Source organism: Ochotona curzoniae, unplaced genomic scaffold (assembly GCF_017591425.1).
Source record: "Ochotona curzoniae isolate NIBS_2020 unplaced genomic scaffold, NIBS_Ocur_1.0 contig_1, whole genome shotgun sequence".
Lineage (NCBI taxonomy): Eukaryota > Metazoa > Chordata > Mammalia > Lagomorpha > Ochotonidae > Ochotona > Ochotona curzoniae.
In genome coordinates, this window is record NW_024464918.1 from 2,717,741 (window position 1) to 2,734,047 (window position 16,307).

Here is a 16,307-nt window from a genome sequence, read left to right on the forward strand (position 1 = left end):
GCCATGTGGTTGGCAAATACTCCAGCGATATTAGCAGAGAGCTTAATCAGAAACAGAGCAATCAGCATTTGAACCAATACTGCAATATGGGGTGTGGTGTCCAAACCAATGGCTTAACCTGCTGAACCACTAAGGTGGTCCCATTTCAGAATGCTCAAACTTAAATTGTTAATGTAATGCCCTCTAATATAAACAAATAAAGCTATTTGGATAAGAGGCAATGTGGAATAAAGAATGGTAGCAAGGGCCCGGCGCGGTGGCGCAAGTGGTTAAGTCCTCGCCTTGCACGCCCGGGATCCCATATGGGCGCCGGTTCTAATCCCGGCAGCCCCGCTTCCCTTCCAGCTCCCTGCTTGTGGCCTGGGAAAGCAGTCGAGGACGGCCCAAAGCTTTGGGACCCTGCACCCGCGTGGGAGACCCGGAAGAGGCTCCTGGCTTCGGATCGGCATAGTATCGGCCCGTTGCGCTCACTTGGGGAGTGAATCATCGGATGGAAGATCTTCCTCTCTGTCTCTCCTCTCTGTATATCCGCCTTTCCAATGAAAAAATAATAAAAATAAAATCTTTAAAAAAAAAAAAAAAAAAAGAATGGTAGCAAGGCAGCCTATGAGTCTTGGCTCATGTAGCATGAGGAGCATCATAGTGACATCAGCTAAAGTAAGACCAACTTGCAGTCCTTGGAGTTGGGCAAGTTCCAGGATTTGGCTCTCTGCTCACATGCCTCCAATCACCCCTTCGTTTGGCTGCTAGACTCAATTTGTTAGTCTATTTCCATACCCCTCATTTTCTCACCAACCCCACCCCCACAATGTCCAATTTGGCCCTCCACTACTGGAACCATTTGCCGGAAATTCATTAAACTGAACACATGGGAAATTACAGAGGAGATTTCACTTGTCACTTAAAGTTCAAATATAGAAAGTAATTTTAAAAGGACAGTGGTGAGAGGTTATTTTTATCTTACTTGTTTGTGCTGAGTTTTCTTGTCTTGCTGCCTCTCATTCTTCTCTCTTGTTCCTTGATTCTTTAAACTAAATTTTAGCCTTTTAAATTTTATTTTTAAGATTTATTTTACTTTTGTTTGAAAAGTGGAGTTACAGAGAGAAGGTAAGACAGAGAGAGGGAGACAAATCTTACATCCGGTGGTTCATTCCCCAAATGGTTGCCACAGCCATGGCACTGGGTAAGGCACTGGGTAAGATGCCCATGTCCCACATTACTGTGCCCAGGTTTGATACGTGGTTCCAGTTCTTGACTCTAGCTTCCTGCTAATGCAGCCGTGGGAGGTAGTGGCGATGACTCAACTAACTAGATTCCTGCCACAATTTAGTTTCTGGCTGACATCTAGGGAGTGAGCCAGTGGGTGGAATACTCTCTCTGTGTTAAATAAATAAAACCTTAAAACTTAAAACAAACAAACAAACGAACTTAAGTCTCCCAGGTGATTGAAATATGGTTTCATTGGGGCCAGCATTGTGGTTTGGTGTGTTTGGATGCCCCCTGCTACCCCAGCATCTTATGTGAATGCCACTGATTGAAGTCCTGGTGGCTCTACTTCTGATCCGTCTCCCCACTAGTGCTCCTAGTAAGGCAGCAAAGTGCTTTGGCCCATGTTGCACACTGGGAGACCTGAAGGAGTGCCAGGCTCCTCTTCAGCCAGGGCATTTGGGGAGTGAGCTAGCAAATGGATGATCTCGATCTGTCTTTCTCACTGTTATTAACTCTCTCTACTGTCATTAACTCTGCCTTTCAAATAAATAAATAAAAATTTAAAATATTTATTTGTTTTTGTTGTAAAGGCAGATATACAGAGAGAAGGTGATACAAACAGAAAGACCCTCTGTCTCCTGGTTCACTCCCCAAGTGGCTGCAATGGCTGGAGCGAAGTCGATCTGAAGCCATGTACTAGGAGTCTCTTCTGGGGCTCCCACATGGGTGCAGGATCCCAAGATTTTTGGCCATTCAACTGCTTTTCCAGGCTACAGGTAGTGATTGGGAAGTGGAGCATCTAGGACATGAACTGGCAAACATATGGCATCCTGGTGACGCAAAGTGAGGATTTTAGCCACTAGGCTACCGCACCGGGCCAAATAAATAAATTTTTGAAAAAAACTCAGAAAATGTGATTTTTTAAAAAAGATTTATTTATTTTTTATTGCAAAGTCAGATATTCAGAGAGGAGGAAAGACAGGGAGGAAGATCTTCCATCCAAACCAATGATTCACTCCCCAAGTAAGTGCAACAGCCAGTGCTGAGCCGATCTGAAACCAGGAGCCAGGAACTTCTTTCCGGGTCTCCCACGTGGTGCCCCGTCCAAAAGCTTTGGGCCGTCCTCGACTGCTTTCCGAGGCCACAAGTAGGGAGCTGGAAGGGAAGTGGAGCTGCTGAGATTAGAACCTGCGCTCATATGGGATCCTGGCATGTTCAAGGCGAGGACTTTAGCCACTTGGTCATGCCGCCAGGAGAAAATATGATTTCTCAAATGATACTTACCAATTACACATACGTCCTAGGAGATGGGTTGTTACTATATTGGTTACATTCATTATGCCTACAACTTCTGACAGTCAGATCATACCCTTCTTCTAGGGTAAGAAAATGACAACAAAAAATGAAATCCTAGGAAAAAGAACTAAAGGGGATAGAACAAAGGCGTTCCTCACTATGAGAGCTGGAAATGAAAGTGGCTGCCACGGAGAGCTACAAAATCTCCTTTTCGAAGAGTAGCTATTTGGGCCAGGCCCGGGACCTCCTGGAGGTCAAGCATGAGCTCGACTGCCTCTTCCTGTCCCATTTAGCAGCACCTGTTAATCCTTGCAGCAGAAATTGCTGTTTCTATTCCTTTTTCCAGGCAGGCGTGCCCTGGGAGATGAATGCTGCCAACGAGGCTCCTTGCTCTGAAGGAAAGGGAGAGATGACAGCTGCCATTTTAGGCGCTTCGTAAGGACGCTTAGCAAGAAGCTGCTGATTTGGTTTACCCAGTTCCTCCTCCCTGGTTAAAGCAGAAATCTCTTGGATCAGAGGTTCCTTGGAGGAGAAAAGGAAGCCTGAGCTCCAACTGTGGCAACTGGCAGAGACATCACTCAAAAGACCAAGCAGGCCTACCTTCCCAGCAGCAGCATTGCGAGCCGGGGATTCCCACCTCCCACCCCCAGCACAGATTTCAAGTTGCCTTGCTTCTTATGTTGCTTGTCCTTTTCTCTCTTGACACCATTTTACTTTCTTCTTGCTTCTTGTTTCCCTTGTTCTCATTTTCTTCCCTTCTCTTTTATACCTCCCCATTTTCCTTTTTTTCTCTTCTTCTCATTACTGTTTCAGCTGCCGGCTCTCATTGCCCACTCCACTGGGATTTTTGTTTCAAGAACTTTAGCATTCCTTCTTGGTCTAAGATAACAATATAGTCTGATAATATAAATGACCAGATTGCATGAACTGGAATGTCCACAAAGGTCAACATATTTGAACCTACATTTACAGAGCTTCTTTGAGCTCTCTCTCTCCTTCCCTTTTCATAGCATATCCGGGGACAAATGATCTTTGGAACAAATTTTAGAAAACATTTATGTCATGGGTTAAATTTTCTTAAATGTTATAGTGTAATTATTTAATTTGACCCTCACAAGTATGCTATGATGGGACAGGAAAGCTACATTATTCCTGGTTTAGTTAGTTTTAAGGTTTTTTTTTTTTATTGTTTCTTTATTTATTTATTATTTTTTTTTAAGGCAGAGTTACAGAGACAAAAGGAGAGAGAGAGGGAGAGATCTTCCATCTGCTGGTTCACTCTCCAAATAGCGGCAACACTGAAGCTGAGGCAATCCGAAGCTGGCAGCCAGGAGCTTCTTCCAGGTCTCCCATGTGAGTCCAAGGGCCCAAGGACTTAAGCCATCCTGTGCTGCTTTCTCAGGCTGTTAGCAGGGGACTACTCAGAAGTGGAGCAGCTGGGATATGAACTGGTGTCCATATGGGATGCAGCACTGCAGGCAGAGGTTTAGCCATGGCTCCAGTGCCCATTATTCCCACTTTATTTTTAAAAGGATTTTATTTTTTTATAGTGTATTATTAATCAGGGTGGGAAGGATTGAGGTTTAGGGGAAATTGGGTGAACTCATTGTTTCCAAAATTGCTATTTCTTCTTGTTTCTGGTGGTAGGGCAGAGACAAAGGGGGAAGCCACACGGACTTTCCAAATGTCCCAGTATCCAGGGATGAGAAATCGCCACCTATTCCCACTTTATAAATGAGTAAAACAGAGGCCTAGGTAGTCACAGTCTGGCTCATAGTCACACAGTGAGACAACAAGCAATACAGCCAAATCTTATTTATGGGTCTGTTCTCTCTGCACTACCTTGTACTACTTTAGTATGTATTATACAGGTGATCTTCTGGAATATAATACATGATACATGAGGTATGAAATGGGGCCAAGAAGTGATACTATCACTGGTAAGTTATTACATTCATTTTTAAAAGATTTATTTTTTGAGAGCATGTCAGAGAGAAAGATGTTTCATCTGCTGCTTCACTCCCCATATTTCTAACTGCAACCCACAGTTCTGGGCCAGGTGAAAACCATGAACCTGTAAATGCATGCTAGTCTTCCACAGGCATGGTAGGGGCTCAAGTTCTTGGGTCATTTCTATCCTCCCAGGCATGTTAAGAGGGATCCAGATTGGAATCAGAATAGCAGGACTTGAACTAGTGCTCCAGTGTGAGATGTCAGCATTGCAAGCAGCAGCTTGACTTGCTCTACCACAGTACCAGCTTCATTATATTCATTTGTTCCCAGTCAATCAAATATATACTGTACTTCTGCCAAGAGCTTAACACTACTCCAGGTTTTGGGACGAGAACAGTGATTGAAACAAGTACACAAGTTCTTGGAGCTTGAATTTTTCCTGGAGCTTATATTCTGGTGAGGGAACATAGGCATTACAAGATACATATGTCAAATATTTTAGTATACATGCTAGATAATCATAAGGACTGAGGATAAAAATGGGAATATAATAGTAAGAGGGTAGAACTGCAATTTAAGGGATGGAGGAGGTCAAGGAAGGTAATACTGAAGGTGACATTTGAATAAAAACCCAAAGAAGATTAGAATGTGACCATGCAGGGACTTGGGAGTGGGTGGGTGGAAAGAGTTCCAGCAGAGAGAAAAGTCAATTAAGGTCTGAGGAGGAGTAAACCAAGGCTGAGGCTGACTGGGGAGGAGGCAGAGTGGTAAGGGAAAAGGTTGGAGAGGTTGGTTGAGGGGCTGGAATCCAGACACTAATCTTGAAAATAAATAAGCTGACAGAGGGCAGGGATATGCCATGATGTAATCATATCACATGACAGGGCTGTTATGTTGCTTTAAAACAGATGATCTCAAACGTCAAGCCATTGAAACAGCACACATTTATCTCACTCAGTTTTCATGGGGTGAGGTCTGAGAGCTGCTGAGCCGTGATGGTTCTGTCTTTCATGGGGGTTTCGGGTTACTGAAGCCTTGATTGGGTCTGCAGATGATGCACATGGCTGTTGCCAGAGACCTCATTTCTTCCCACGTGAGCCTCTCTGTAGGGCTTGTCACAACATGTTACCTGGCCTCCCCCAGACTGAGTAATGGGAAAGACCGAGAGAAAGTGGCCTTCAAGAAAGCCATAGTGGGCCCAGCACGATAGCATAGCAGTTAAAGTCCTCGCCTTGAATTCACCAGGATCCCATATGGGCACATGGGAGACCTGGAAGAAGTTCCTGGTTTTGGTTTGGTTCAGTTCCAGCCACTGCAGCCGCTTGGGGAGTGAACCATCAGATGGAAGATCTTCCTCTCTGACTCTCCTCCTTTCTGTATATCTGCCTTTCCAATAAAAATAAATAAATCTTAAAAAAAAAAGAGTCATAGCTTAATCATGGAAACTGCTTATCATTACCTCTCTTTTAAAAAATTATTTATTTCCACTGAATTCGAAAGGCAGAGGAAGAGGGAGACAGATCTTCTATCCATGTGTTCACTACCCAAATGCCTGAAAAAGCCAGGATTGAGCTAGGCCCAAACCAGGAGCCCAGAATATAATCTGAGTGTCCTATTTGGGGACCCAAGTACTCGGGCTGCCATCTGCTACCAAGGTGTGCATTACCAGGAAGTTGGAAGGGAAGCATAGGAGCCAGGACTCAAACCCAGCACTTCATTATGGATGGAGGCATTTCCATCAGTGTCTCACATACTGCACTAAATACTTACCCTGGAACAGGATCACTTCTGTCATATCCTATTGTTCACATAGACAAAGCTGGTACCTTGCAGCAGGGGACCACCATTACATAAACACCAACAGGTCAGGATCACTGGAGGTCATCCTGGAGACTGGCTACCACTACTGACTTGCAGAAAATTCCCTCAGACTATTCATGTTTCCCACAGTATCAACAAACATGTGGTCCCTACAATAGTTATGCTCATAGTCCTCCATGTGCCAAGAATTTGGAGGCCCGATTTCAATTCTGCAGTGGTACGCTTGCTTTTTCAAAGCCCAATTTCCTTTCAATGGCTTTGTTATTTCTTTCTCCTGATTCACTCAAATTGGAATACTCTGAGTTAAACCTGTAACAACAACAACAACAAATGCTTTGGGGTCAGAGTTGTGGTATGGGGGTAAAGCTACCACTTGCAATACCAGCTTCCTATATGGATGTCAGTTTAGGTCCTGGATGCTCCACTTCTGATCCAGTTCCCTGCTAGTGACCTGTGAAAGCCTCAGAAGATGGCTGAAGGATTTGGACCCCTGCCACCCACTTGGAAGACCTAGATGGAGCTCCTTGCTCCTGGCTTCAGCCTGGAGCAGTGCTGCTCATTGCAATTATTTGGGGGAATGAACCAATGGATAGATGATTTCTCTCTATGTTTCTCTCTGTAATGACTTTCAAAATAAATAAATCTTTTTTCTTAAAAAAAAAAAATGTTTGTTGGGCCCAGAGCCGTGGCCTAGCAGCTAACGTCCTCGCCTTGAATGCACTGGGATCCCATATGGGCGCCAGTTCTAGTCCTGGCAGCTTCACTTCCCATCCAACTCCCTGCTTGTGGCCTGGGAAAGCAGTCGAGGATGGCCTAAAGCATTGGGACCTGGCACTCGTATGGGATACCTGGGAAGAAGTTCCTGGCTCCTGGTTTCGGATTGGCTCAGCACCGACTATTGTGGCCACTTGGGGAGTGAATCATCGGACGGATGGAAGATCTTCCTCTCTGTCTCTCCTCCTCTCTGTATATCTGACTTTCCAATAAAAATAAATAAATCGGAAGAAAGAAAGAAAGAAAGAAAGAAAGAAAGAAAGAAAGAAAGAAAGAAAGAAAGAAAGAAAGAAAGAAAAGAAAAGATGCTTGTATGAAAGGTATAATGCTTCAAAGGTAGACTGTGGGTAATTTAACCTTGGGATGACACTGGACTTTTATAAAGGGCAGAGTTGACCCCTGCCCTTTGCCCCAAGCCTCTAGAATCTGAAGGCAGCCATCAACTAAGAAGAATGGCTGATGACAGCAAACAGAACATTCTCTCTATCCCCAAAGATCAGTATGGGTTCTGACTCAGGTGCCTTCCCGCTAGGCTTGGCTTGGTGGCACAGCTGGCCTCGGCCAGTTTCTGAAGTGAGCAGCAGATGGCATCGCAGGCTCAGGAGCGAGGAAATGAGGCTGCAGGCACAGGCAGCGGCTCCTGCTGGTTGGCACCTGGGGGCTTCTGCATTAGGGCCCCCGCCTCCCCAGCCTCCAATGCAGGGACATCTTGACTGGGTGTCTGCCGATTAGGGTGCTGTCCAGCCAGGATCTCATAGAGCAGGACCTAACCTCCACCCCCCACCCTGGGAAGAAACAGATGGTGAACACTGGGTCTCTGCTATGCATGCTGTGCTGGCTGCTCTTCTCAGAGCTACTGTGTTTTCATCATGGTCTGCTCCTTGCTTGTGAGTGTTCCCCATAGACAATGCCTAGTTTAAGGGTTGGTATGTCCCTGGCAAAAGCTTCCTGGGATGGCCAGATGGGGCCAGAGAAAACTCGAGGCATTGTAGATTTGAAAAAGCAATCTAAGGACTCTCAAGTATTCAGAATCAAATACTCTTTGCTTGTCAGTGACCCAGGTGGGGAGCTACACTTCAGAGCTGCCTGGCAGGGCTGAGTCCTGTAGGCTTTCTGTGCACCTGTGTCCTTCCCTTGCCCTAGGTTTCTTTCCTCCTCTTTCTCTTCTCTTCTCTTCTCTTCTCTTCTCTTCTCTTCTCTTCTCTTCTCTTCTCTTCTCTTCTCTTCTCTTCTCTTCTCTTCTCTTCTCTCTCTCTCTCTCTCTCTCTCTTTCTCTCTCTCTCTCTAAGATTTAAGACAGATTGTGCTCGCTCCGGCAGCACATACATTAAAATTGGAATGATACAGAGAAGATTAGCATGGCCCCTGCACATGGATGACACTCAAATTCGTGAAGCATTCCATAAAAACGAGAGAGAGATTTACGGCAGACTTATAGAGAGAAGGAGAGTCAGGCAGAAAGATATTCTGTCTGTTGATTCACTCCCTAAGTGGCCGCAACGGCCATTGTTGAGCCGATCTGAAGCCAGAGGCCAGGAGCTTCTTTGAGTCTCCACACAGTACAGGGTTCCAAGGCTTTAGAACATCCTTGACTGCTTTCCCAGGCCACAAACAGGGAGCCAGAAGGGAAGTGGAGCAGCAGGGATATGAACCAGTGCCCATAGAGGATCCTGGCACGTGTAAAGTGAAGAATTAGTCACTATCCCCTCATGCTGGGACCTCCCCCTCTCTTCTTGTTTCTCTTCAACTTCCTCTTTCCTCTATAGATCTCTTTCTTTGCTAGGGTAGGAAACAAAACCAGTTACCAAACTGCCTTGGTCAACGTGACTCTATCTTTCTGCTAACACAAACCCTAGGAGGCAGCAGTAATGGTGCAAATAACTGAGCTTCTGCCAGCCACATGGGAGACCCAAATTGATTTCATCATTCCCCGGGCTTCAGCTGGTTGGCATTTGGGGAATAAGTCAATGAATGGGAACCCTCTGTCTCTCTGCTTCTCCAGTAAACAAATTTTAAAGAGTAACGAGTGGATAGAGGAAAGGATGAATGCTAAGCTCTGAGGTATGCACTGTAGGTACAAACATTCAAGTGTAATCTCAGTCCATTAAGAGAGCGGAGCACTCAACAAGCAATCACCCACAATCTTGAATAAGGACTCTGAGACTGAGGTAGGAGCAGCAGTGCTGTCTGAGTCTCACTGAAAAGACACCCATCAGTTCAAGAATTGCTCATGGAGAGCCTACTAGACATGGGTCTGTGGCCCACAGGTGGCTTCCAGCTGTAGGAGTCATATGAGTAAACAAATAGGCAGGAATAAACAGGATGGGTGCCTTCTGGGGGAAATGCTGGGTAGCAGGGCAGAAAGCATTATGCTTAGTTGGGGGGTTCTGGAAGGTTTTATGTTTGCAGGAGTTCAGGTTAAGACCTGTTTGAGGGGTCTATAGAAATTAGGTGATGAAAGAAGAGGAAATAAAAGTTCTAGGCCAAAGAAAACATCAGGCACAGTCAAGGGAGCATAGTTTTTAGGAACTGAAAAATGTATCAGGAATGCTGGCTGGGATAGAAGGTGCGCAGAAGTGGGTAGGAATATGGAGTGGAAGAGCCCAAAATCAGTATAAGAAGAACGACTTACTTTAGGGCATGGGAAGACATTTAAGAGTTTTAAACATATACGATTTATTCATTTTTATTTGAAAGGTGGAATTTACAGAAAGATCCTCCCTCTGCTGGTTCACTCCCTAAATGGTAGCAATGGCTGGGACTGAACTGATCTGAAGCTTGCAGCCAGGATCTGCTTCCAGGTCTGCCATGTGGGTGCAGGGTCCCAAGGCCTTGGGCCATCCTCTGCTCTTTTCCCAGAACATATCCAGAGAGCGGGATCAAAAATAGAGCAGCCAGGTCACACATAGGTGCCTATATGGAATGTTGGTGCTACAGGGTGGAGGATTAGATTGCTGCACCATTACACCCGCCCCACATTGAGGAGTTTAAAGGAGGATAGTGATGACGTCAAGTTTGCATTTAGAGAGATTACTCTGTATTCAACATAGAAAATGGATAGGGTCAAGGAGCAGCTTCCTTCTGCTTCCCCCATGGACACAGGCAGGAGGGAGAAAAAGAACTAAAACATTTATTTCACCCACCTTCCTCCACAGCTCGACCCTCCCCACCCTAATCAGAGGCATCAGAGGCACACATGGGTATACATCCCTCTCAACCATATAACCATTATTAAAAATAAAAAGAAAGTAGATGGGGCAGGACTAGAGTGGTATCTTTGAGACCAATTAAGAAGTGGTCTGGGCAAGAAGCTAATGATGATATCACTGAGGGTAGAGGTCATATGTGAGTTGAAATTAGAATAACTGGGAATTTTTCAGGTAGGGAGGGTTCTGGTGTTCAGAGAAAGAAAACTGCACATGAAACTTCAGGGGTTTGGTGTGATTTAGGAAGTGCATGGAAATAGGTGATTTCAATCTGTGAAAGGCACAACATAATAGGATTAGGAAATGAAGCATGGTGAGAAGCAGAGGTATGGCCACTGCCTGTAGTTACCCAGACAATCTGCAGGGGTTCCAGAGGGACTACAGTTCATTCAGGCATTTTGCAGAACAAATGCTTTATCCATACCCCAGAGCACAAGGCCAAACAGTATCCAAAGAAGTAAGCAGGTAAACCAAGAAAAAGGGCAGGAACCTACCCAGCACTGAGAGGCGAGATGAGCCCCAGGGATTCAGAAATTCCTCTCTCAGAATCCTCCAGCCCCTGGCTGGATCACACTTGCCCCTTCTGCTTCTAGACCTCAAAGGCAGCAAACAGATATCTTTAATTTTTTTTTAAATCCCCTAAAGAAAAGACTTTGAAAAGAGTAGAGTGCGTGGGCCAACTAGCATGATGGTTCAGAAACTGGGCTCTGTTTCTTTCTTGATTTGTGTCTTAGGAGAAATAACAGAATCATTTTCCTAACCTGACGGTGCTGAAAGGTTGAAGTGAGGTAATGTGAACAGACAGCTAGCACAGTGAAGATTCTCAGTAAATCTTTGGTGTTACTAAGATTTTAGCATAAGGCAAGTGGGGCAGGGCAAAGAGATAGAAATGCTGTGAAAGGGACTGCATAGAAGGGGACAAAGTTCTGTTGTGTGCAGAGTTCTTCAATACTCTGCAAGGCAAATGACGTGCATGTATTTTCCCACAGTCACATGTTGGAAGCCTAGTTCACAGTGCAGCGGTGTCAGGAGGTGGGGCCTGTTTAGAGGTAATTGTGTCATGAGAGCTTTGCCCTCAAGAATGGATTAATGTCCTGTTTCTGAGTGGCTAAATCATCTGGAGAGCAAACACATAAACGCAAGTTGTGCAGTAGGTTGAGCTGTCACTTGGGATGTCACATCCTATATTGCAGTGCTGGGATAGAGTCCTGCCTCCACTTCTCCTTTCATTATGCTTGCTAATAATGGTTCTTGGAAGGCAACAGGTGGTGGCCCATGTACCTGAGTTCTTGCCAGCCCTGTGGGAGGTTCAGACGGAGTTCCTGGTTCCTGACTTCAGCCTGGCCTTTAGCTGTTGCAGGCATTTCAAGGAGTAAACCAGCTGATGCAAGATCTCTCCCTCTCCCTCTCTCTCTCTCTCAGAGTATCTAGGTGTGTGCTTGTCTGTCTCTCTCCCTGTCACTTACCTTTAAAAGGAAAAAGCAAATGGGCCTAGCGCAATAGACTAGTGGCTAAACCCTCACCTTGAACGCACCAGGATCCCATATGTCTTGCTTACTCCACTTCCCATCCAGCTCCCTGTGTGTGGCCTGGGAAAACAGTCAAGGACAGCCCAAAGCCTTGGGACCCTGCACCTGCGTAGGAGACCTGGAAGAAGCTCCTGGCTCCTGGTTTTGGATTGGCTCAGCAATGGCCATTTTGGCTACTTGGAGAGTGAACCAATGGACAGATGATCTTTCTCTCTGTATCTCTGTATAAATAAATTGAAAAAATGACATTTGACAAAGTGCTTAGGAGAAACAGAGGGCAGGTGGATTGAGAGGTGGGTTTCTCTTGACAGCAATGTTAAGATCAGGTGTGAAGAAAAGGGACCATATTTAAAATAAAGATTTATTTGTTTATTTATTTAAAAGGCACAGTGAGAGACAGAGAGAGAGAAAGAGAGCTGGACTAAGCCAAAGCCAGGAGCCAGGATCTGCATCCAGGTCTCTCACAAGGGTGGCAGGGACCCAAGTACTTGGGTTGTCGTCTATTGCCTTCCAGGTGCATTAGCAGGAATGCTGGATTGGGGGCAGGGAGTAGTCAGGACTGGAACTAGGCACTCTGATGTGGAATGTGTGTATTCCAAATAACAGCTTATCCCAATCAGGCCACAGTGCAGGCCCTGGAAGGGAGAATTTTTAAGAGAATCCAAGGGCACCCCTGGACTTCCACTCTTTGCCTTTTTTTCCCTGCCTTCCATCTGTTAGGGCTCCAGTTCCCTAGAGGGAATTGTAAGCCAGAGAGGACTGTTCAAGAATCCCCCCATTCCTGTTACGAGCTGAGCATGATCCTGTTCATTAGACACATGCAGCAGACTGTGGAAGCCAGAGAGGGTACAACTGACCCTGCCCAGGGGAGCCTGGGAAGGCAAAGCAGGGCCTTGGCCAAGGCACCATCACATGGGAAGGATTTCCAGGTGACAAATGGCATACATGAAGGCAGCTTCTGTTTGCTTCCTGTGATAACTGAATAGGTTCTTCAGTCCCCAATGCTTAGTTCTCCTTCCCTCTGTTCCCAGCCCATCCTTAGAAACAGACTATCCCAGCTGGAAGGAACCTTAGTCACTTGGCAGTTCATTCCCAGCCACAAGTCTTGTGGCTGTAGAAACAGAAATCCAGAGTGGGGAAGAGCCAAGTGTTACGTTCTCTCAATAGGTGGGGGTCTTGGCCTTAGAGCTCAGAGCTTCAGACTCCTCTCCACCCACATTCCTAGGGCTACAGTGGCTGGAGCTTTCCTTCCCAGGTGGTGAGGGGAAGGGGTTTTTATATATGCAATTCTGCTAACCATGGATAGCCACACCATCCTTTATTGAGCATTTACCATGTGGCAGCTGTGGTTCTAGATTGTGGCGAACCTAACAAAACCAAGTCTCCACTGTCATGCAACTCACGTTCTAGCGTGGAGACAGAAGTTAAAATAACCAGACTCTTCTACCATGTCGGGTGGTAAGAGCTATAAATAAAATTAAGGTCAGCAAAGGGAATTGAATGTGACCATAAGGAGTCTGTCTGAGAAAGACTCTATTACTGCATAATAAATTACACTAGAATATAAAGGCTTAAAACAAACACTTATTATCTCTCACATTTTATGAGGGTCAGGAATTTGAGAATTGCTTAGCTGGGTGGTTCTACTTGGAGCCCTCCACCTCCCGCCCCCCTTTGAAAGCAGCCACAGTGTGAGCAGGACTGCAGGCTGGAATCTTGGCTAGCATTTGAGGGTCTGCTTCCAAGAAGGCTGGCTCACCTGGTCTTCCCACTGGAGGCCTTGGTTGCTCACTACGGGATCTTATCCGTAGGACTGTTTGAATTTCTTCATAATATAGCAATGTGTTATCTGAGAAAGAGAGCAAGGAGGAAGATGCTGCCTTTTTTTTTTTTTACTTTTAACTTTCAGAATAATTTTAGATCTACAGACGAGTTGCAAAGATAGTATAGAGTTCCCACATTCCCAAGTATATTTCACTCAGCTTTCTCTAAAGTTAATATCTTACATAACCATGATACATTTGTCAAAACTAAGAGATTAACATCGGTGCACCACTGTTAGCACACTTCTTGAGATGTCACCATTTTTTCATTAATGCCCTTTTTCTGTTCTAGGATGCAATCCAGGACATCGCATTAAATTTGGTTGTCATGTTTCCCTAGTCTCTGTCAATCTGGGACACTTTCAGTCCATCTGTATTTTTTATGACCTTGACAGCTTTGAAGAGTGCTGATCAGGTAATTTTGTATAATATTCCTCAGTTTGTATGATGTTTCTTCTTGATCAGACTGAGGCAATCACAATGCCTTTTATGACCTTGTGTTAGAAGCCTCGCACCATTGCTCTATCAGGTTCTGTTCTTTAGAAAGGAGTCATTAAATTGAGATAACAGTCAGTGGGAAGAGAATTTGTTCTCTTTCTCTCTTTTATTTGAGAAGCCAAGAGACAGAAAGAGAAAAATAGCTCTGATCTGATGGCTCACTCCCCAAGTGCCCACAATGGCCAGGATTGGTCTGGACTGCAGCTAAGAACTGTGGGTAGCAAGAACACAATTACTTCAGCCACCATCCACTGCCTCCCAGGATTTGCATTAGCGGAAAGCTGGAGCTAGGAGTCAGATGTGGGAGTTTAACGTAGGCATTCTGATGTGAAATGCAGTTACCTTTACCACTAAGCTGAACATTCACTCCAGTGCAGGATCCTGCTGGCTGCTGTTTGGGTAGATTGCAAGTGGCAAGGGTGAGTGTCAGATGAACTCAACACTCTTCTAGAACAAGGCTCTTCCCATAGAGAAAGTGCTGACTGTCTCTTTCAATTCCTAGCTCAGGGGCCATCATGAAGATGAAATAAGATAATATTCAGGGTGTCTGGCACACAGTGGGTGTTCGGCCATCTTGAGGAGCAGTAGAGCCTGGAGGAAAAAATGAGTGTTGGGGAGCTGGACTACATCCTTTGCTCACATCGTATGTGTGATTTAGCTCTAGGGACTCAGGGAAGAGAACATTCAGTTCTTAACTTTTTGGAGCTCAGAGTGGTGGGCTGAACATTCACACAGGAAATAACCCCAACAAGCTTTACAACTGATTTGGCACAAGACCTTATGAAAAGGGTCCTGTGAGGAAAGCCTGGAAGAGTGCCAAGGAGGAGGCTTGTAGGGTTGTCTAGATAGAGAAAAAAGGATTTCCAGACAGCCACAGCAGCCTGTGCAAAAGCCCAGTGATCCCCGGGAGGGCAGCGCCATTTCTGTGCTGGCTTGAACAATCAGTCACTCTTCCTCGAGGCTCCGAAGTGGTGGCGAAGTCAGGCTTTGCAGTCAGAACTGAGGCTTGAGGTCGGCAAGCTCAGCTGCTTCAACTTACAGCTGGTCCTGTGGACACACACACACACACACACACACACACCCCACACCTCCCCCCCGACCCCCACAGGCCAGGGCCTTGCCAGCAAATTCCCAGCAGACTTTGCAGTGCAAGGCATTGAGGAGTCTCTGAAACCCTGAAGGCCAGGGCCTTGCCAGCAAATTCCCAGCAGACTTTGCAGTGCAAGGCATTGAGGAGTCTCTGAAACCCTGAAGGATGAAAGCAAGTGCAGGCTTCATAAATTTATATTGACTGCAGGTGACGTTAAGTGCCACATGCCAAGGGAAGAAGAAAGAGCTCTGTCAGGCTACTGGGCTCCTGTGGCCAGGGCTTTCGTGAGGCTTCTCTGCACCAGAATGTGGACAGATCACTGAGGCTCCTCCCCAACAGGCTCACAGGCATTGATTGAAACTACTTGGCCCATTTCACAGATGCAGCCAATCTGCCCTCTGTGGGGAGAAAACTGGCTCAGAAATCACCCATTATGATTCAGCCGGGTGAGCTTTTTCATCAAAGAGGCATGAAAAAGAGAAACAAAGAAGCACGGGAGCAAAAAGGACAAGAATGCCAATGAGATAGAGAAAGTAAGAAGGACACAGTTGGAGGATGGTGAATTCATCCGGGGACAGGAAAGGGCAGAGCGGCTTGGCGAAGTTTGAAAGAAAAATAAAAAAAGAAAAGAAAAGAGAAAGCAGCTGGAGAGAAGGGGAACAGCTCTTTTCCCTAAATAAATGTCAGCTGATCATAGTCCCCTCTGTCTACAGAGTGATCCTGCCCCCAGTTCACCCTCGTCGGCACCTGGAATGGGAGGCAATTCCTTGATTTCTTGCAGCAAATATTTAGCAAGCGCCTACTTTGGGTCAGAAGCCGTTCAAGGCGCTGGGAGTACAGCTGTGAACAATCAACAAGCATGGAGGTGAGTTCACAAGCCTGATTTGCATAGCCGGAAAGGCAGGGGCGAAAAACCCCAGGAAAACAGAAAGGCTGCTGCAGCTAGGGCATTCTCATCTGTGCAGGGGGAGCAGTAGCAGTAGCTGGATCTTCCTCAACGGGGTGCTGAGGCAAGGCCTGTTTTTCTGAGTAAGTTTGGTGGTTCTCTTTGGATTGTGTGTGCCTCTTTAATAATTTATTTTACTTATTTGAAAGGTAGATTTGGGGG

At 45.7% G+C, this 16,307-nt stretch overlaps 1 non-coding gene across 1 annotated transcript; it reads left to right on the forward strand.

Moving 5' to 3' along the window:
- The first annotated feature begins 8,356 nt into the window (after window positions 1-8,356).
- On the forward strand, window positions 8,357-8,463 carry LOC121154503. The gene has a single exon (XR_005883536.1). It is a non-coding gene; the product is annotated as a U6 spliceosomal RNA (small nuclear RNA).
- The last annotated feature ends 7,844 nt before the right edge of the window (window positions 8,464-16,307 follow it).